Source organism: Cydia fagiglandana, chromosome 22 (genome assembly GCF_963556715.1).
Source record: "Cydia fagiglandana chromosome 22, ilCydFagi1.1, whole genome shotgun sequence".
Lineage (NCBI taxonomy): Eukaryota > Metazoa > Arthropoda > Insecta > Lepidoptera > Tortricidae > Cydia > Cydia fagiglandana.
In genome coordinates, this window is record NC_085953.1 from 2772138 (window position 1) to 2794769 (window position 22632).

The 22632-nt window shown below is 37.6% G+C and overlaps 1 long non-coding RNA gene across 1 annotated transcript; it reads right to left on the minus strand.

The window, feature by feature from the left end:
* Positions 1 to 581: 581 nt before the first annotated feature.
* Positions 582 to 22148, minus strand: LOC134675565 (uncharacterized). The gene is made up of 3 exons (XR_010099769.1): positions 21130 to 22148; positions 16304 to 16356; positions 582 to 2003 (listed from the first exon to the last, which is right to left on the minus strand). It is a non-coding gene; the product is annotated as an uncharacterized LOC134675565 (long non-coding RNA).
* Positions 22149 to 22632: the final 484 nt, after the last annotated feature.

Genomic DNA, 22632 nt, shown 5'->3' on the forward strand with positions numbered 1-22632 from the left:
AAATGTACATGTGCAATCGTAAAAATAGCATGCATTCTTTCTTCACTCAGTCCATGTTTGTGTCTCGTGAAAGCATGTTATTATACGAATGTGTATATGGATAGAGTTAGTCTCTACTTAGGGCAAGCATTATTGTAAATGTTAACTAATATAATTGATATTATATTAAGTTCAAGCCTTTTATCAGGGATGTGCCAATACACATTGACAACATATGTTAGTTTTGTATAGTGTTCTGTGTACTTATGTTGTGTTTAAGCATGAGACATTTGGTCTTATAAGTGTGAGGGGAAGTGTTAGAAAATTGAATCTTGTATGTACACCCTTATAATACCAACCAATGAATGTACGCATGTGTGAATGACACCTTATGTTCTTTAGTCTATGTTGCTACTCTATTTGCTCCCTCTCTCTTTGGTTTCGGCTGCGTTGATGGTCGGACGCGTAAGCTTTAGCTCCCATAATTGTATTAACATATATTATTTACTAGATAATAAAGTTCATGTGCATTGTGCGAACAGTGAGTATTCTTTCTCCACCGCCCTGCTGCTGCGGAACCTCGTATCCGCGTAATAGTTTCGACGCAGGTTTCACTGGTCAGCCGCGATCACGACCAGTATATAAGTGTGAGTAAATGTGAGTTAATTATAAGTAAGTATGTAAAACATTAAATTATTAAATTGACTGATATATGGTTAAATAATGAGTTATATTAAAATTAAAATTTTGACACCGAGCATTTAAAATAATTTAACACAATATTTCATACCCGTAGTCTTGAAAAACTTACAAATGTAAGTACATATACAGGGTGGAAAGATAAGTCTGGCCCTGGAGGGAAACTACCTTAAATCCTGAAGCTGGCTCATTTTACTTAAAGGAGACATTCCTTTATTTTTAAAAAGAAACAAAACTGCATTCAAAGTATTTTAATTTTTTTCTTAAATTTGGATTGTCTAAAAAAATCTTAAGTACTAAATATTAGATTTTCTGGATATTTTGTACGACAGACGAGTGTAAGACCTAATGTTTCTTGGAGAAATGTTATCATTAATATTAACTGTATCGACTAGTAGAATAAAATTGCGAGTTTTTATTTTTTGGAATTTTTAGTCGGTTCGAGTCCCGAGCGAGGCAAGCGAGTTTTAGAAAATCTTTGAATGCAGATTTGTTTCTTTTTAAAAATAAAGGAATGTCTCATTTAAGTAAAATGAGCCAATTAAGGATTTAAGGTAGTTTCCCTCCAGGGCCCGACTTATCTTTCCACCCTGTACAATGTTTATATTAACTGCGGGCAACAGTAAGTAACTATATTAAATCAGGTAATTTTGAATAATTTCCTATTTCACTAGCTTCCTTGCGACATACAATCAAGGATGCAGCTGCGTTGATACGCCGTAAGTTATCTTAATGTTGGCAAAACAATTACCGGGAATCAATTAGAATTGTAAGTAACTATTTGACCGCTGGAACAGATCCCTAAGTGTCGTAATGGGCTGGCTTAGATCAAAAATCACAGTTCCGATAATCAGAGACAGATTCATCCGCCGTACACGGCACAGATTTAAATCCACAAATAAATTAGGCTAGGAAACACAATTCCAATTCAAATCAAAATCAATTCAATTTTTTTCAATTTTTCCGTTGCCGGGCGTCAGACTGTCAACATCTCCTGAGGATGCCTCGTAGAGAGGCGAAACACGTGTCGAGTATTATTCTTTTGGTGGTGGTTTGTTATATTTATTTGCGTATTTATTTTTGCGGTGGGAGGTTGGGAACATTAATTGCATGTAAAAAAATACGCAAGTAAGTATAACGGGTTAGCACCGATTGACTAGCACGTTACCTTTAACGCGGATTAGCAAAGTAATATTTTGGTTTTAATTAATATAGATTTCCACAAAGTAACGCCTGATTCTATTCACTATTGTTCAAGGAGTCATGCCGTCTTCAGTAGGGCTAGTCCAAGCTCCGAAGCTCTCCCGATTTCTGGACTGTGACACCTGAAATTAGATAAAATTAAATATTAATGACAACATAAATAATTACAGAGGTGCATAATTATTTTCCATCGTATTTTCACTTAAACGTATCTACGAATGTAGCTTGCTATATCAGTCAGTCTCGGTATCGTAAAATGGGGCGAGTAGGGCCGAAATCGAAGTTTAAACCTGGATAAAAGCTTATTTTTATATGTGGCACATTGATTATTATACATAAAAAGTGTCTCGCATGTATGAATTTAGTTTGTCAATGATAATTTGTTGTTTCATTTCTCTTTAGAGTTAAACACGGAATAGTAGGAAATCCCAGCTCCCCAGAAAATAGGATGGAAAATAATTATACGCTACATCTGTAGCAGTATACGCATTGAAGAGTGGCTACGGAGCCAGATCTATGTAGAACAGACTATCTATGTGTAGATAGTCTGGTACTCTATGATTCTAAATATGATAGATGGCGCTTAAAGCAAAGAGAAGAATCTATGGTAGCCACAGAAATACGAATTCTGTGGTGCTAGCATGGTAGCTCAGTCCCATATCCTAAGGCCCAACCATACAAATTAAAAATCCAAAACTTGGATTTCCTACTAAAATTTGAACCTACAGTGTAAGAAACAGAGTTGATTTTGCGTTGTTTGAAAATTTAACGAAACAATGCAAAAGCGACTCTGTCCCAATGAATATGACTGATATTTCATTGAATTGAAGAAGTACCGAATTAGCAAGCTGAAGTGGCAATGGGCAGGCCACATTGCGCGCAGAGAAGATGGCCGATGGGGTCGAAAAGTGCTCGAGTGGAGACCACGGACTAGCAAGCGCAGCGTAGGACGTCCACCCACAAGATGGACGGACGACCTTGTTAAGGCCGCCGGAAGACGCTGGATGCGGATCGCTTCCAACCGGTACGAATGGAGGTCCAAGGGGGAGGCCTATGTTCAGCAGTGGACGTCTTATGGCTGAGATGATGATGATGATGATGAAGAAGTACTATACGTAGGACCTTGGGTCTTATGAGGCTAGAGTAAATTCCATTCGACAGCGTCACTGCTCTCTGCCGGCGTATTATGGATAGCTTTATCCATCTTTATCCACGTGATAAAATAACTGTCACTTTCTAACCCCGTGGGTGAGAAACACCGGACACCGTCTTATCACGCTGTCACGTAGACAAGAACGACCACCATATCCGCACTGCACTATATATATTTTATCTATTCTGTCTGTACTGCATAAATCGCCCGCTCAGCAGTTTTCGTGCTCGCCAGTGCATCTCGATCGCGTGGCGTTACATTGTCCGCCATTGTACAGCTACAGGGTGGGGCGGAATCGTGATGAGAAGTTTTCATAATAGTTGGTCAAACCAATTTGTCAGTCAGGAGGAACCAGGAAAACTATACTCATCCTTTTCTTTTGGGTGCTAAGTACTAGTGTAAGACAAAGATGATTCTCTCTGTCTATGATTGAAATGAGACAATCCTTAAACAAACTAAATAAAAACTTATCGAAAATATATTTCTTGGGATTTAAATAAAAGTCTGTTCCTCGATTTCTCAAAGATGTCTGAACCGATTTGGATTATTTACTTATTTGAATTGGTTTAGTTGGCCCATGTCTTCCTTTATCATTAGGTTCAAGATCTTATTAAGAAATCTTCATGAAATACTTAGTGGGAAATTTCAACACCAAATCTTAATAACTTGATTATTTCATGTAACTACAGATATGCAAGTCAAAAAAAGTTGGAAAAGGTTTCGGAAAGGAAAACATCATATGAATTTAATGAAAAAACAGTTTGGACAAATATTCATACAAAAATATGAGAAGTTTCCGAATTTTTTCATTGTGGAAATTTCGCAATTCTGAAACTTTCCGACAGCCCATCACAGTCATCAGTAATTATAACGTCATATTTCAGCTAATTGTAATTGTATGGAGGTGCATGTGATTGGTTTTATGATAAAAAGTGGTGTACTTTAGAGGCCGACTAAAATAGGCCTCTATTGTTTCCCATAAAGTTAAGTCATAATGTAGGATTTGTCCGCATTTTCGTTAGTCATAATTTGGTTTTTCTCAGAACTTAACTTTTCAGGATTGCCATAAAACAAACCTATCCTAACCTAACTTATCTATAGGATAACCTTATGAAAACCCTGAAATGTTAACTGTTTCAGAATTATGACTAATGATAATCTGACAATCATTACATTATGACTTTCAATAATTATGACAAACAAAGGGATCCGGACTAAAATATATTTTATCATAATCGTTTAAGTAGAAATATTATTATGGGTAATTAAATAATTTTAGTGGATAAAACAGCACCCTGTAGCCGGTACAATCGCCACGTCAAAGGTCAACCGCCGGCACAGTCCGTACAGTCGCGCCCGCGAGTCAATACGCTCATTACTGGGACGTGCACTATTTCCGATATCTTACAGCGGCCCAAGTCATAAGCGGTAGCTATTATGAAAAATAAATAAACCTAGAGGAAACCGGAGCTTCAATTAACAGAGGTTCTTTGACACGCATAAATAAATAAATATTATAGGAATTTTTACACGAATTGACTATAGGCCCCACGGTAAGCTCAAGAAGGCTTGTATTGTGGGTGCTCAGACAACGATATATATAATTTATTTATTTTATTTATTTATTTTATTGATAAAAATGTTTACATGACATTACAGTTAAACCAATGCGTCACGAAACTTAGACTAAAAACAATAACAATAAGTACTTATAAAAGCAACAATTATTTTAACAACAACAATAATAGCACATTACATTTGACAAATTATATTGGAACAGTTGAGCACCTAGCATCCATCGCCTCACAGAATCTCAAGCATTCTCTATACACTGCCGTCCATCGCCAAGCAAATAGGTCGCACTCAGGTGTCGATGCCAGGTGCCAGGAGCGCATTGAGTAGTGAGAGGGCGCGGGGCAGCGGCGAGTTCCTGCGCGATACGGTGCGCGCCGGCGGCACGGCCAATAGGTCGCGTTGTCGTGGTCTGAGGGTCATCCTCGGGACGTCCGGAACAAACAGACGCACGAGACCAGAGACAACTTCGGGACAGTCCGACTCACCACGCAAGGCTCGGCATGCCGTGACTAAAAGTTGGTGATTCCGTCTGACCTCCAAGGAGTTGTACCCGAGGGAGCCGAGAAGATACTTTGTCGGGTACAGGTACGGATAGAATCCGAATATTTTTTTATAAAGGAACCTTAGAAACGCTTTCTGAACTTTCTCAAGCAGCAAAGCATACGTCGATTCGTAGGGGTTCCATATGATCGACGAAGTCTCTAGCTTACTCCTTACTAGACCATTGTAAACCATTTTTATGGCCACCGGGTCATGAAAATCACGGAGGTTTCGGATTACGAAACCCAGCCTTTGAAAGGAACTCTTGGCAAGAGAAAAAATATGTTCGTGAAACGTCAGCCGTGCGTCGAACACTACGCCCAGATCCTTGACGGCAAAGACACGATTTATCGGCTCCGAACCTAGTGTATAATGCTCATGTATAGCGGAACGATAATATATAATTACTTAAATCTGTATATGTTATTGTGTGATTCTGAATATAAAAAAACCGGGCAAGTGCGAGTCGGACTCGCGCACGAAGGGTTCCGTACCATAATGCAACAAAAAAAAAAACAAAAAAAAAGCAAAAAAACGGTCACCCATCCAAATACTGACCACTCCCGACGTTGCTTAACTTTGGTCAAAATTCACGTTTGTTGTATGGGAGCCCCATTTAAATCTTTATTTTATTCTGTTTTTAGTATTTGTTGTTATAGCGGCAACAGAAATACATCATCTGTGAAAATTTCAACTGTCTAGCTATCATTTTTATCGGTTCGTGAGATACAGCCTGGTGACAGACGGACGGACGGACGGACGGACGGACGGACAGCGAAGTCTTAGTAATAGGGTCCCGTTTTACCCTTTGGGTACGGAACCCTAATAATAGTTTTAGCCTATTTAACACTAATTAAGTAGTAGATAGTTAAGTAAAGTTGACGAAATATAAAGTGAGCCGACCTTGTTTAAACTTGTTCGACAAATCGGCTCACTTTATGTGTCGTCAACCTTACCATAATATATATTTTTACAATAATAACTGATAATTATTTGTTTAATTACTTTACAATAACTAATTTGTTGTAAGATTCATCTCAGGGTCGGTTGCACCAAACTGTTTCTATCGTTAAAGCTATCGCTGAATTTTTATGTATGGAAAGTTTCATTGTAAAGCGCCGGGGCGCGCCGGCTGACGTTCATCAGTCTGTCAAATGTGGTCGGTGCAACTGGATCTTAGACTACTTAAATTAAAACAACTTAAATATAAACCTACATAAATACGTAAGTAACGCAAACGCTCCAAAATAACATCGTCTTAAAGCCTAATCGATATAAGCCCGGCGCGTTTATAAGCCTTAAACCCAGGACATAAAGACTACATTCCTCTAAAGAAAATCCAGTAGGTATAACATGGCGGTTCAATTCCACGAACGGAAATGCAAAGAGATTCAACTTCGAAATTTTATTGCTCCGCCGAAACATAATTTTGATATATTCCGAATGGTCGCCAATGTGAGAGGCATAATTATTGTGGAGAAGTTTGGGATTTTATTGTGTTCTTTTAAGTATTAAATAAGAGTTGGGGATATACGGCGAGGGGCTATTATGTTCTACTGTACGGCTACCGCCAGTTTTGACATTGATACGCTCGCGTCTACGTAAATTACTTTCTATACATCTCTCTTGCACTAATACGCAGATACGAGCGAGATGCATAGAAAGTATGTTACTTAGACGCGAGCGTATCTGTCAATGTCATAACTGGTGGTAGTAGTTTAGATCTACAATGTCAAATATTGCCTGTCAAATATCAAAAGTGCGACCAAACTCTGCAGCGTTTTTGATACTACAAAGTGTTATTTTAAACGCCTTAATTTTATAGAAGTATGACGTTGATGAGAATTTTTCCACACTCTGTGGTATCAAAGACGTTGCATAGTTAACTTCGTCTGACTCTAGGAAGTATTGATAAAAAAAAAGATAAAGATAAAAATAGTTTATTCAAGTAGGCATATTACAATGCGCTTATGAACGTCAAATTTATTTATTACTATACGCCCGGCCATTGAATTCTGGAATAATATGTGACAGTGTATATTATTTTCTTTTGTAAATAATTACAATCAATAAGATATAATCACGTAACGCATAAACGCATTGGGCCGGCAATCCAAGGATGTGGGTTCGAGTCCTACGTTGGCCAAAGTTGATCATCGTTGATTTATTCATATCTGTTTATAGGAAGATATACCTAATCAATTAATTACCCATTATAATAATTATAATCAATTTACAACGACGACGGGGGATCCCATCCATTGAATTTTTCGTATTTCGTATTTTCCAGTCCGTTAACAGTTTTGGTACATTCAAGTGGTCGATGTGAAGCTTAAAAATTCACGTTTTTAGGATTCCGTACCCAAAGGGTAAAACGGGACCCTATTACTAAGACTTCGCTGTCCGTCCGTCCGTCCGTCCGTCCGTCCGTCTGTCACCAGGCTGTATCTCACGAACCGTGATAGCTAGACAGTTGAAATTTTCACAGATGATGTATTTCTGTTGCCGCTTTAACAACAAATACTAAAAACAGAATAAAATAAAGATTTAAATGGGGCTCCCATACAACAAACGTGATTTTTGACCAAAGTTAAGCAACGTCGGGAGTGGTCAGTACTTGGATGGGTGACCGTTTTTTTTTTTGCATTATGGTACGGAACCCTTCGTGCGCGAGTCCGACTCGCACTTGCCCGGTTTTTTCATTTATTTAAATCAATCAATCAAATTATTTATTGTTGATCACGAGTTACATAGGATATTATTCTAATTTATAACGGTCTTCATATCCTGTCTCAGAGAGGCGTACAATATGGAAACTTAAATCTAATTGAGATCAGAAATTTAGTAGTTCTCTTGCACTCATATACCTAAATGCTCATATACGTGATATCCCTTTTGCAACACTTAAAGCGTCATTCTAGACCTGTGAACCTATGAGTGTTTTAGACATTGTAAGCTTGTATCAAAGAGAATTTGGTATAGAGGCGTATTGTCACTACAAAACTGACTACTCCCTTTACTTTTGTATTTACTATGACTCCAAAATTTTACTTACTTTGACAATAAGCCTCTATTTTTAATTCTCTTTGCTTGTAAGAAAGTTCTCTAAGTCTTTATTTGAGCCTCAGCTATCTACACTCGTGAGTCACCAGATCGATAGTAAATTTTACGAGTAGCGGAGCGCAGACTGAAACCAATCTAGAGACACTAGCGACGCTTCAGATTTTAACCGTTGAGAAATATATTTATTGCAGTGAAAGGGTTGATTTCTGCAAGCTCTCGTGCAAATAATTCCACGATTGAAAGTATTATACATACTAGAGTGAAGAAACTCATTTTAAAATCTTACAAAGAAGAGGATGTGCAGATAAATTCAAGCAATCGGGTCATATAACTTTGGTATCAACTCAAATAATTTTATTAAATATCTTGATTTGTGTTTAAGTAGTCACACTACTATATATAAATTGTAAAATACATAATTATAGGTAAGCCTTTTGACTATAATTAATACTAGTAGAAAAGTTTCGGGTAAAGGTAGGATATATTCTTAATAAAATAATTAGTGTACTAACAATCTATGCATTCTTGTGGTACACTTTACGGAAAAACTATCGTACTGTTAAGTTTGAGATTTAACATAGTTATTTAAATTCATATCTAGATGTGTTATCTGTTATCTTATCAAACATAAAAATATTTTATAACCGAAAAAAAATAAAATAAAGGAATAACACTTTGTATTACTACTAACGCCATCTGTTAGAAAAAGAACGACTTAACGTTCGTGCTTTGAAGCTGGTTGTAAGACTATTCGACTTTAAAGAGTTTTACTCTCCAAGTACCTAATTACCTATCCATATTTTTACTGTTGAATATACTCTTAACAATTTTAAAGCAAACTCAAGCCTTAATTTTCTTTAATGGGTCAAATGCGCGGTTAAATAAAATCTGCGTGCAATCTCGGAGCAGTATGGGGCCGAATAGCGAGGAGTCAGATTCGTGCTGCACGCCTCCTCTGGCCGGCGCCCAAGTGCGCTGAGGTCTAAGGCACAGGCGACAGCGGTTTGATGGTCTGTGCTTAAGCTTATGTCATGGGCACCAGCGATAAGTGGCTGTCCATAAATTACGTCATCGATTTTTGAAGAATTTTGACCCCCCCCCCCCCCCCCCCAAATCATGTTTCGAATGACCCCGTGTCCTCCTACATCATGCTACATCCGATCCATCCGATGTCCAGACCCCCCCCCCCTAATTTGAAATGACGTAATTTATGAATAGCCCCTAAATCATTAAATTAAATAATGTAAACGGATTTGAATTCATATTATGTAAAATTTACGAAGCCTGGTTGTAGATTGTATTGTCGTTGGTTTGGGTGGAATTAAACATGTTGCTGATTTGCATTTGTCTCCTGACGAAGCCTGCATTGTTTACATATAAACTGAAATTATTACCTATTATCTGTAATGTTTTAAAATCGTGACATTATTAGTGAATAGAAAAATCTTTTAACACAAATGGAGCAATTGCGTGTAAATTGCGCGTCTGCTACTACATGAACAAAATGCTAAGTTTATTAATAATGAAAGTAATTTTAGTGTACAATGTAACCATTCATAAATAAATAAATAATAAATAAATAATAAATATTTTAGGACATTCTTACACAGATTGACTAAGTCCCACAGTAAGCTCAAGAAGGCTTGTGTTGTGGGTACTCAGACAACGATATATATAATATACAAATACATACTTAAATACATAGAAAACACCCATGACTCAGGAACAAATATCTGTATCATCATACAAATAAATGCCCTTACTGGGATTCGAACCCAGGACCATCGGCTTCGCAGGCAGGGTCACTACCCACTAGGCCAGACCGGTCGTCATAATTAGGAAGGCATATTTTAATTTATGTGACGATTTTAACCACAAAATTTAAATGATTAGATTGTCATGCTGGTAAATAGAGTACGCGTATAGTCAGTGATGCAACGAATACGTGGGCCATACTGAAAGTTTTTGGATTCTGATATACAGTGTGGAAAGATAAGTCGGGCCCTGGAGGGAAACTACCTTAAATCCTTAAGCTGGCTCATTTTACTTAAAGGAGACATTCCTTTATTTTTAAAAAGAAACAAAACTGCATTCAAAGTTTTTATTTTTTTCGTCAATTTGGTGGTCTAAAAAATCTTGAGTACTAAATATTAGATTTTATGGATATTTTGTACGACAAACGAGTGTAAGACCTTATGTTTCCTAGAGAATTGTTATCATTAACATTAACTGTATTGACTAGTGTAATAAAATTGCGAGTGTTTATTTTTGCAATTTTTAGTTCGAGTACCGGGCGAGGCAAGCGAGTTTTAGAAAATATTTGAATGCAGTTTTGTTTCTTTTTAAAAATAAAGGAATGGTCTCCTTTAAGTAAAATGAGCCAGCTTAAGGATTTAAGGTAGTTTCCCTCCAGGGCCCGACTTATCTTTCCACACTGTATGAGACGACTTATTTTTTCTAAGTGGTTAGTCCAGGAATTTTGAGTATGCCCTAAGTAGTGATTTAACGAATACGAATTGTAATTGATTTGTAATTGAGGTACAAACTGAAACCAACTGCAAATATTTTGCCATCAAAGAAGTATGTATAAATATACAATTTTCGGGTTTTCCCTTTAATTTGTGCTGTATGATAATCCTTGCCTAATTTTTGTTATGTAAAGTAATACTAAAGTATTGTTTAAATGTTGATCACTGTACAGTCAGCATCAATATAGTGACAGTCAAAGTTACCAAATATCAAGGCTTCCTAGACTACAGTCTGTATCTTTAGGTATTTAAATAAAAGTAAATAAACGATTTGTATACTTTCGGGTAGTGATAACATTTATTGCTTAACCAACTAAATACAAAACCGCCTGAATCTGTCACTGAACGACCTGACTTTAACCTACATTATTTGATCATGTAATGTTATCCTCAGTATAGGTCTGGGTAGTATAGGTCCCGGGTACGAATCCTGGTAAGGGCCTTTATTTATGTTTAATTAATAATAATAACGTGTTTGTTAAAAAATGTATGTGTTTATTACACATTGTTGCTCTTTTTTTCACTTTGGCCACTAGGTATTGCTGCGAATATCTGTTTGATGCGGACTGAAATGACACAAAATAAGTGTTCCGTAAACAAAGTTTTGTACGGAACACTAAAAACCGGGCAAGTGCGAGTCGGACTCGCGCACGAAGGGTTCCGTACCATAATGCAAAAAAAACAAAACATAAACAAAAAAAAAAACGGTCACCCATCCAAGTACTGACCACTCCCGACGTTGCTTAACTTTACTTTTGTTGTATGGGAGCCCCATTTAAATCTGTATTTTATTCTGTTTTTAGTATTTGTTGTTACAGCGGCAACAGAAATACATCATCTGTAAAAATTTCAACTGTCCAGCTATCACGGTTCGTGAGATACAGCCTGGTGACAGACGGACGGACGGACGGACAGCGAAGTCTTAGTAATAGGGTCCCGTTTTACCCTTTGGGTACGGAACCCTAAAAACGTACCTTTTGATTGATTTAACATAGGATTTCTTTTTATACAGCGGCAAGGGGCGGAAGACAAGAAAATTAAATTTATCATAATACTTTTACCACACTCGCGCGAATAATTTGTTTATATTCTTTGAATTTATTTATTTTATGTTACCCTCTCGAGTGGCTTGGTTTCCCAGGTTGAACGTTTTTATATTGATATTGAAGCACATACACATTAAAGCATTAAATTAGGTTGAGTTTGTACTGTTTTCCATTTAAACTTACGTTGCGATAGTCAACGTAATTTTATGTTAATAACGCCATAAAACTCGCAACGATAATGATTTTCCTTGTAAGACTAAACGCGTTAGAAATAAGAAAAAGCTTCAAAAAAGTAGGAATATCTTTTGAATATTGGGCATAAAACAATATTCGTACTATCCGTTGCATCACCCCATATATTATTCCCCCAAATGAACTTTATAGCGATTTTGCCACTTGTCACAGTGCGAGTTTACAAAGTGAATATGAAAACCAAGTGTCTAATATTATTATTACTTGCCATTGAGTCTTACGTTAAACTTACGTTAGATCGGGCCGGGTCCGGGCCGGAGCTTCTGGCGCTTCGTTTTCTATGGAAAGCACCACGTGATCACCTGTCACCTGTCCATAGGAAATTAAGCGCCGGAAGCTCCGGCCTAGTCTAAAGTGAGACATCTTTATCTCCGGGACAAATATCTAAATATCTGCAACTAACACATCAGATAGTTAAATGCCCTTACCACGATTCGAACCCTGGTCTTCCTGCTCGTAGGAACGACTAGATTAGGAAGCCATTAAATATAAACTCGGCATCAAGCAGCGTCTATCCTCCATCGTTCAAGCTCGCATCCTCACTTTCTTTGGACACGTTTCTCGACGTGGAGATGTGTCCATAGAGCGACTGGTAGTGCAGGGCAGAGTAGAAGGTACCCGAGCGCGAGGAAGGTCGCCCATGAGGTGGACGGACCAAATAAAGGCAGCAATGGACGGCCCCTTGCACGAATGCGCTAAACGCGCAGCCGTCAGGGAGGAGTGGAGGCGAGCCGTCAAACGTGTCACAAAGGGAGACTTCCAATGATGACCACGACCGCTCTGTCAAGAGTGTCCCGATCAAGAAGAAGAAGAAATATAAACAATATTCACCCGCCACCGCTTATTACTTAGACCACACACGGGCGTTACGCAACCCTCTGTTTAGGGTATCTCTATCTACTGCTAATATAAAATGCAACGACTTTTTTCTCCCACTGTACTCGGTTATTGATTCAAAGTAGAGTTGGGCCGAATATGGACTTTGTCGAATACAAATATTCGGCCGAATATTCGGTTCAGCACATACCGAACCGAATATTCGGTTGGGCTAAAACTGCCTAAAACGCTGAAAACAAGTTCATAGGGTAATTCGCCAGTAACTGGCCACGGGCCAATAACTGGCCACCCTAAACTAAACATGAATTCTATTCACCTATAAATAGAATTCATTTTAGTATAGGGTTTCAATAACTGGCCAGCCTTCAATAACTAGCCACCTTATACTAAAATGAATTATGTTTATAGGTGAATAGAATTCGTTTTTAGTTTAGGGTGGCCAGTTTATAACAGGTGGCCAGTTACTGGCGAATTACCCTACATGTCCGCGATCTGCAGTCCGCACGTGTTTTTGACCTTTCCCCTCTGGACCTGCCGGGAATGTTTATGAAAAGAAACGGAAAACCGACTCACGCCTGGGCTATAACCGCGAAAATTGAAGTTCGCAAATTGCGGGCATTTTTTTCTGTCACTCTAATTACGCCTTCTTTGGAGTAAAAGAGAAAGATCCCCGTAATTCGCGTATTTCGGTTTTCGCGGTAGCCCCTCTGACCGCGAAGTGCACCCGCACCAGCTAGCGGGCGCTCTTATAAAAGAATTTGTTTATTCGGTAAATAATCGGCAGTTCAAACCGAACTTTTTTTTTATATTATGAGTGGGCTTACTCATGGCCACAGATTAGCCGATGCGTAGACGTAACTATTCGGCCGAACATTGAAAATAAAAAAAATATACCGAATATGCCGAATACCGAATAATTACCGAATATTCAGCCCATCTCTAATTCAAAGTATAAGTAGAGCTACTAAAATATTATAACGGTTTTTCTGGTTACCTACTGTTCTTATGGGGCCACTTGCACCATTCACTAACCCGGGGTTAACCGGTTAAGCCCGGGGTTACCAGTACTCGTACAATTTGACACTAGGTTAACGGTTTAACCGGTTAACCCCGGGTTAGTGGTGCAAGTGGGACTTAATGAAGTTATAAGTTTAGTCTTCAACTGAGATGTTTGGTAAGGGTCTTCCCAAATATATCGAGGCGCATTCGGCAAAAGCCTCGACGACTTTTTCGCTCTTATTGCGCGGACATAAAGCTTTTTCCTATCGGCTTTTGCCGAATGCGCGTCGATATATTTGGGGAGACCCTTAGAAGTTATTATAATTGCCCCCGGTTATTCGGGGGCAAAAACGTACCAGTGCTAGTGGTTAATTAAATATCGACTCATGTTATCGATATTGATAGTGACGTCACGATCAAGTACCGTTTAGTATGTTAGCGCGTAGAGTAAGAGTGACATTCCATTTCCAACTGCAGCTGCAATACTGTTCATTTTACTATGGAAACGCGTCGCTGTCATTGTCAACTTCCATAGTAAAATGAACAGTATTGCAGCTGCAGTTGGAAATAGAATGTCACTTTAAGATTGTCGGACTACTGTTATGAATTTTGTACAATAAAGTGTTTTTCTACTACTACTACCTTTAAAATAGTTATTTGTACAACAAGAGATCAAAGTTTGATATTTCTTCGAGTGCTTATTTTGAGTCCCGTGCAAGCGAAAGATTCTATAATAGAGATTCACGAGCGTAGCGAGTGAATCTAATTTAGAATCTTGAGCGTAGTAAGGGATTCAAAAGCGCACGAGATGTAAATAACTTTGATCTCGTGTAGTACACAAAATTTTTCACCCTAAGCAGTGAGAATATACCTAGAGGGACAGAGATAATAGAACCCAAGTATATCGAACTTGTATTAGACCCCGCATGTTGAAATTTGACTATAAAAGTCACTTGAATGACATTTTGTCTCACTCATTGAGCAAAATGCGATTTTGCTCACTCATACTGTCTCACTAAGTGAGCAAAATGCGATTTTGCTCACTGAGTGAGACAAAATGACTCAGTGAGCAAAATCGCATTTTGCTCACTGTTTTTAAGAAGCAAAGTACTCTTGTTCGAGCTGCTGAGGTGAAAAACTTATTTTTTAAGCCTATTAGACATTTCGCCACTTATAGATGGTATTGAAATGAAATGAAATGAAAACCATTTGAGTTGTTTGGGCCATATTTTTATGCTTTTAAGGCTCATTTAGACGGTGCGAGAACTCGCATGCGAGTTTCATTACATGTCGGTATTTGATTGGTCGATTTAATTGGATGTAACCATTAGTCGTAACTAAAATCGTATACAATTCGCGCGCCGTCTAAATCAGCCCTTAAGGATGACTCACGTTAGACCGGGCCGTGGCCGGAGCTTCCGGAGCTTAGTTTTCTATGGTAAGCACCACGTGATCACCGATCAACCGTCATAAATAGAGGGCGGAGTACCGGTGGCAAATTTCACACTAAATGTATGGAGTCGCCTAAGTATTCTTATGATTAAATAAATAACGAATAAATGATTAATTTTGCGTAATAATTTTTAGGAACTTATAGAAATTATCTTACGAGCATACAAATATAATGTAATATGTTGTTAATATCTATAATACATAATAATATGTTTTCTTATCAAAACATTATCATTAGGTACTAAATACTAGACTAAGAAGTTATACCTGCCAAACGATATATTATTTTCAAGACCATTCAATTACAATTGAGGACTGGAATTATGTGTTCGAGGTCCTCCTCACAATCTACACTTAAGTGCGTATCCATGTTATAAAATGACTGGACTATGGCCACATGTTCCTGGTTTTTCGGAGTGAATCGGTTTCTTAATTTATTGAAGATCCATTTATGAGTGGAAAACGATCGCTCTACATCTACCGATGTCATGGTTGCATGTTTAAGGACTTGTTTATAATTTTCCAATGTAATCATATTCCTTAATTCGTCAGCATCTGGGTTTCTATCTAGAACCAATTCGAGTTTATTTCGCACGGTTTCACTTCCTTGGAGGCTTAAAATAGTCCTAACTATATCTATTACCAGAAAACTTTCTTCTATCGGAATTTTAGTGCATAGTGTTAAGTACTTACTTCCAATTTACGAGTAGGTACCATACTAAGTACATTAGGTAAATGAATAATTTTATTATTCAAGCCTAAAATAATAATTATAAAAACGACTCCATACCTTTTGTGTGAAATTTGCCACCGGTACTCCGCCCTCTAGTCATAAAAAATGACATGTCGGACGCCCCGGCTCGGACACGGCCCGGTCTAGCGTGGGTCATCCCTATGCTCCATTTAGTACTTAAGTCATACTCATATCATTAATATTATAAATATAACAATTAATATAAATACAAAATTTTACTTACACAGACATCTTTCAGCCATACGCCGTCCGCACCAGCCGCTATTGTCTCCAAATCTGAAATTGTATTATTGCAATTGTGAATGATATATATAATTATCATACCTCGCAATCGAGCTAGCAAAACCGTAGCAGTTGCACATTAAGGTTGACGTATATATACGTATTTACTAAGTCAAATACAAAAACTATGTTTTAAATTAATTATTTAAGATCTGTTTGCGTGTGATTACGCTAAATAAGGTATTTACATCCTTGTGCTATACACATACACACATCATTACGTTATAAGTAGGTAGAATTTATTTTGTATTTCAAATTAAGAGTAAACAAATTGAGATCAAATAAACAAAAATTTAAAGAAGTAATTTAATAATTTACTTTCCTGAAACACAAATTTAACTTTAAAATTTAAAAAATAGTGACTATGTTATCATGAGTCATGATGATGATTCATGACATATGAACGCTAACCTTTACATTCAACTGTCATTTGCTACGGTTTTGCTAGCTCGATTGCGAGGTATGATAATCATAGACATAGGATGTCACGTAAAGCAACATTGGAACTTTTGAATCTTTATATTATTTTGATATTATTGGGGGGCTAGCTAAGATGACAATCGGTAATAAGAAACGCCAATCGAAACTTGAAAAATTTATGGAAATAGTCATGTGACTTTTCGTAGCATCCCGATGCGTTTTTAGGGTTCCGTACGCAAAGGGTAAAAACGGGACCCTATTACTAAGACTTCGCTGTCCATCTGTCCGTCCGTCCATCTGTCCGTCTACCCGTCCGTCTGTCTGTCACCAGACTGTAACTCATGAACCGTGAGAGCTAGACAGTCGAATTTTTCACAGACAATTTATTTTTGTTGCCGCTATAACAACAAACACTAAAAACAAAATAAAATATATATTTCAGTGGGGCTCCCATACCTACAAAAACGTGTTTTTTTTTGCCGTTTTTGCGAAATGGTGCGGAACCCTTCGTGCGCGAGTCCGACTCGCACTTGGCCGGTTTATTTCTTTTCATTTGGCATTCTATAAAACTACTATACTTAACTACTCATTCAGAGATAAAACCATTGTCGCTCATTAGATTTAAAGAGAAAAATCTATTCATCATTTTGCGAATACATATACCTACATGTATGAATAAAATAATTCACGAATATATCAAACTGCCCGATCGACTGTTCCCATATCGGTAAATCATGCATTTTGATATGTTATTGACTTAACATAACCGTATTGAGATGGGAAATGGCCAGAGAATTGGCTGGGAGAAGAAAATGTCGACATCATAGTATAATAATCATCACAACAAACAAACAAAATAATAATCATTACAATAGGCAATACAGTCTCTTTTTACGGTTTGGTACCTCAAAAGGAAAAAAACGGAACCCTTTTAGGATCACTTGTGCGTCTGTCTGTCTGTCTGTCCGACCATTCCTCCCTTTTTTCCGAAACTACTGGGTCTAAAATTTAGAAAAAAATACACAAAATAGTTATTAACCTATAGTATAGGATAGGAAAACCTAATGTGTAGCCAAGCGTGAGTCGGACTTATTAACTTAGTTTTTGATTCAAACCCTACGGGTTTTTTAAAGACATTTCATTCACGTTCCACATAAAAAAATACAGTGTTAAAAATTAAGTAATATACGGAACCCATAGAACGCGAGTCCGATTCGCACTTGGCCGGTTTTTTAATCACGTTTTCGAAATGTTTTCGAATGAAATTTACACTAGCTGTGGTATTCGATCTTCAAGATATTCACAAGAGACGACACGTACTAGATCCATTCTAGATACGTTATAGTTTAGATATCAACTAGTTCTCTTTTGAGGCGCAATTCGGGCAACCAATGTCACTTTTACGTTAGATAGAGTAAGATATCTATTAGATATGAATTGAATCTCTAAGTCATATCCTGTGGAAATCGTTCAGGAGTATGTCCAGAATCGCGCAAATGTCAAATTTGACAGGTGAGATATCTTAAACATATCGTTATCGTATCTTGGTGATGTCTAAAAATATCTAATAGATGTCTATTATAAATCCGAATCGGGCCCTGGACGCCCTGAACACCACCACAACAACACCACACCATACAGATCACCACCATAAAGATCGATCCTAAAGTCCTAATGTTACATTCGCATTTAGGGTACCTAAAGGAATCCTATAAAAACAACTCCCAATACTCTAACTCCTATACTCAGAACTACAGATAACCAAATAATCTCCGACTCCTGACGACCTCTAGAAGTCCGGACGCTTATATAATTCCTTCAGATTTCCCTCGGTTCGCCTTGGCTGTATATCTGACATTTTACGAGGTCAATTGACAGTTACCCAATTTTATGTGGACATGGATGACGTTTTATTAAAACTTGATGGTTTTGATGAACCGTTTTTTGTTTTTGTTATGTTATGTTTGCGTACTATCAATGCAGTTATATAAAATATAGTATTTAGACGCATTTTATGATTCTATGTAAATATAGAAAGTGGAATCGATATAAATTATTTATTTATTACGGTAAAATAAATGTACATTAAAATGAATGGACTAAAAACGTACTTACAGAGAAAAAAGAGCATGAATAGTAGTTTCGATGGAGATAGTGAATCTTCCACATTTATTAAGTTAATAAAAAAAAAAGACTCGACAAACTACTCGACTGTGGGACTTGAAGACGAAACTTTTTAGAGCAAAGTCTCTTAAAACGATCCAGGCCGCGTAGCCAAGATGCCAATCGCTTACGCTCTGTAGCGATCGAAACGCAACTGTCACTGTCACACTAATGAGGAAGAGTGATAGAGAGACATAATGCTTTTCGTTGTCGAAGCGATAGCGATTGTAACCTTGGCTAGGCCGGCTGTTCTTCAAATTTTAGACCCTCCGCGAAAACCGACGTTCGTAAATTGTGGGGATCTTTCTCTTTTACTCCAATGAAGACGTAATTAGAGTGACAGAGAAATAGGCCGCAATTTGCGAGCTTCGATTTTCGCGGTTATAGCCCAGACTCATAAGTCATAATAAGATATGAGTTTCTACCAATATTAGATAAACCTACGTGTAGATGTGTCCGTCATATCTGGGGCCAAATTCGACATGTACAACTGTCAGATTTCGCATCCACGTCAAATCAACAGTTGATTTTATTGCATACTGAGTGTTGATTCCATCAACGGTGGATAATATCATTTGGTACAACCAAAACTCAACTCTAATCTAAGGGTGGTTCGGTTTGGTTTGCTTGTCACCCTAACTGTGGATTGTTAATGTCAAATTTTGACATTGTACGTATTCGAGAACTTATGATTTTTCCCACATCAACGGGAGATCAACACGATACGTCAAATGTCGCTTGTCGAATAGGGGTCCTGTCTTGCCGCCAAATCTGTCAATTATGGCGGGAAGTATAAAATACTTCTATTTTACCAATAAAAGTTTGACTGATTGAATGAGATCAAAAAAAAGATAAAACTACCGGAAAAATATATGCAAATAAATATACGTAAAATACCATATCCATAATTCTAAATCTCTCTACAATGACACTGGCAAAAATACGAGGTATAATCTTTCTTTCCCATGGACGTTTTTATGAGTAACCCTTCGTTTTACTTGCCATTTGCCATTTGCCATTTACCCCTTTACTAGCGATTTATCAGATCATATGTAAAGTACCTTAGATTGATAAGGTTTATGAGGTTCAGAAAAAAGTGTAGCTTTTAGGCCCTGGTCCCACCGCGAGCTAGTGAGCTATGAGCTATCGGCTATAAACACGAACAAAAGACAAGCACTCCCGTGTAAATAAAAGAGACACGGCAATATTTATAGTTACTCGCCCAGCGGTGAGCTATAAATATCGCCATGTCTCTTTTATTTACACGGGAGTGCTTATCTTTTGTTCGTGTTTATAGCCGATAGCTCATAGCTTAGGTACTAGCTCGCGGTGGGACCAGTGCCTTACGTATTTCGCGATGAAATAAATAATTTGGTTCCTAGTTATTGGCTATTACATAGTATTTGCTTCAAACAATAAGGCTCCAATAGGCTTGTTATTTTTTAATTTGTTAAGAGTGGCCAATTACTTTGTAGAGGCCAACCTACCATCGACCTAGCAGTCGCCCTACGGTCATTCTTCTTTTTAGGGTTCCGTACCCAAAGGGTAAAACGGGACCCTATTACTAAGACTTCGCTGTCCGTCCGTCCGTCCGTCCGTCTGTCACCAGGCTGTATCTCACGAACCGTGATAGCTAGACAGTTGAAATTTTCACAGATGATGTATTTCTGTTGCCGCTATAACAACAAATAGTAAAAACAGAATAAAATAAAGATTTAAGTGGGGCTCCCATACAACAAACGTGATTTTTGACCAAAGTTAAGCAACGTCGGGGGTGGTCAGTACTTGGATGGGTGTCCGTTTTTTTGCTTTTTTTTGCATTATGGTACGGAACCCTTCGTGCGCGAGTCCGACTCGCACTTGCCCGGTTTTTTTTTATGAAATAGGAGGCAAACGAGCAGACGGATCACCTGATGGTAAGCGATTACCGCCGCCCATGGACACCCACAACACCAGAAGGGATGGAAGCGCGTTGCCGGCCTTTAAGATGGGATGGACCTCATTCGCTCATATTCAGTAGATATTTTTAGGTTTTTTTTCCTTTCATAGGTTAACTTTTTTTCTATTGCATTGCATTACTGTTACGATGCCGTTATTGCTGCCGTTGTATCTATTAATTTCTATAATACTTAAATATATAATAAGCTTAATACTTATTAACAAAAAAAAAAATATTTTCCTTACCATTTCAAATCCTGTGGTTTCAGGTCATGAGTTGAATGCTTTCTGAAAACAACTTAATTAAAATTATATTAGCAAAAATCCATTATGAACACTGAAATAACATTCAGTAGATTATAATAGTACAAGAAACATACTGCTGTTTAAGGTGAGGTATGCCCAGGCTGAATTAAGAAATTTTAGATTAGATTTTAGATCTAGCTTTTAAGTAAACGAATAATTAGTAACCGTAGTTCAAACAACTAGCAAAGCAACATTAGCGGTTATGGAAAAATACTACAATCAGCCTGGACTCTGGACACACCTCGCCTTAAGGTATTTTATTACTTTTTCTCTCAGTATTGTCAAACTTTTAAATTCTCAACCAAATTTTATTATGAGTCATTTCGCTTTTTCCATTTATTTTTAAAATTATTTATATTTAACCCATTGACTGCCAAACAAGTAAACGCGCGTGGTTACAGCCTAATATCAATCTTCGTGCATTCTATTAAGGTTCAAAAGGCGCAAACGATAGCCTTGACGTTCAAAGGGTTAAGTGTGTATTCTGTATCTTATTCGGTATATTCTAAGTTTTATAGTCGCACCAATAAAAGTCTGCAGCGGATTTGATAGTCCACGCAGTGGAAGTGTTATTTATACGTCATAATTTCATAGAAGCTTGACGTTTAAAATGACACTTGCACTGTGTGGGCTATCAAAATCGCTGCAGACTTTTTACGGTCTAACTCTATTTGTCTTTCATGATGGTGGACACTGTGGACAGGTGGTAAAAGGATATGAACGTGAATTTCTACCCACAATTTTGACACACGTACGTTGGAAACACTATTAGGTACAGTCACCTGCAATAATATGTTACACAACGAAGGCCGCAAAAATATCTGACACGATCTTATTTGTAGAGCCATAAGAGCGTGTCACATATTTTTGCGGCCTTCGCAGAGTAAAATATGATTACAGTTGACTGTACTTATGTGATTACAATACAACGTATGTTGTTATAATCGCCATCAGATAGATCGGAGCAGCCAAGGTGTCCACAATATCTGAACACGCTCTCTAACGCCCCGGCAATAGAGGCGTGTTCAGATATTTGATAGCACCTTGGCCGCTCCGATATATCTGATGGCGACGGTACTACGAGAAGTATGTACTAGTTATAAAGAACTGAGAAATGAGCCTAACATGTCAATGGTTTACAAAAAAAAAGTTTTTAAAAACAGAAAATACTATTATCCCCGCAACTAAAACAACAGTGGGATACACAGAAAATTGTCAGCCAACAATTTAAAGAGCATCCCAACACAAACATAACACAAATTATAAAAAAACAATAAAAATTAAAATTAAATTATAAAATAAATGTCATATGTCATATAGTAAAGAAAGCAGACAGTCTGCCAACAGGGAGAGATGGCGGAAGATCGTGCGAAGAGCTGTGTCCGCCTCTACTACCGATGCGGACGCCTCAACGTGACCACGACCGCTCTGTCAAGAGCGATA